Source organism: Schistocerca nitens, chromosome 8, assembly GCF_023898315.1.
Source record: "Schistocerca nitens isolate TAMUIC-IGC-003100 chromosome 8, iqSchNite1.1, whole genome shotgun sequence".
Classification (NCBI taxonomy): Eukaryota; Metazoa; Arthropoda; class Insecta; order Orthoptera; family Acrididae; genus Schistocerca; species Schistocerca nitens.
In genome coordinates this window covers 524071285-524072058 of record NC_064621.1, presented here as the reverse complement: position 1 = coordinate 524072058, position 774 = coordinate 524071285, and positions in this window count along the sequence as shown.

Sequence of the window (774 nt, the reverse complement as noted above, 5' to 3'; positions counted from 1 at the left end):
TGACTGAAACAAACTTTACTGTAGCATGACAAGACATCTGTTACGAACAAATTCCATAGTACTAGAGGAAGCTGGAGAGGGCAAAACAGTGGACAATAACTGAGGACGTTGGGCTTAAGTGTCACTCTGAGGTGAGGAATTTACCGTACGAGAGGAAATAGTTGCAGTCCGCATGAGATCGGCGAGAAGAATGATGACCGAACGAGAGGCCTTCAGATTCTACGAGGTGCATTCAAGTTCTAATGCCTCCGATTTTTTTTCTAATTAACTACTCACCCGAAATCGATGAAACTGGCGTTACTTCTCGACGTAATCGCTCTGCAGACGTACACATTTTTCACAACGCTGACGCCATGATTCCATGGCAGCGGCGAAGGCTTCTTTAGGAGTCTGTTTTGACCACTGGAAAATCGCTGAGGCAATAGCAGCACGGCTGGTGAATGTGCGGCCACGGAAAGTGTCTTTCATAGTTGGAAAAAGCCAAAAGTCACTAGGAGCCAGGTCAGGTGAGTAGGGAGCATGAGGAATCACTTCAAAGTTGTTATCACGAAGAAACTGTTGCGTAACGTTAGCTCGATGTGCGGGTGCGTTGTCTCGGTGAAACAGCACACGCACAGCCCTTCCCGGACGTTTTTGTTGCAGTGCAGGAAGGAATTTGTTCTTCAAAACATTTTCGTAGGATGTACCTGTTGCCGTAGTGCCCTTTGGAACGCAATGGGTAAGGATTACGCCCTCGCTGTCCCAGAACATGGACACCATCATTTTTTCAGCACT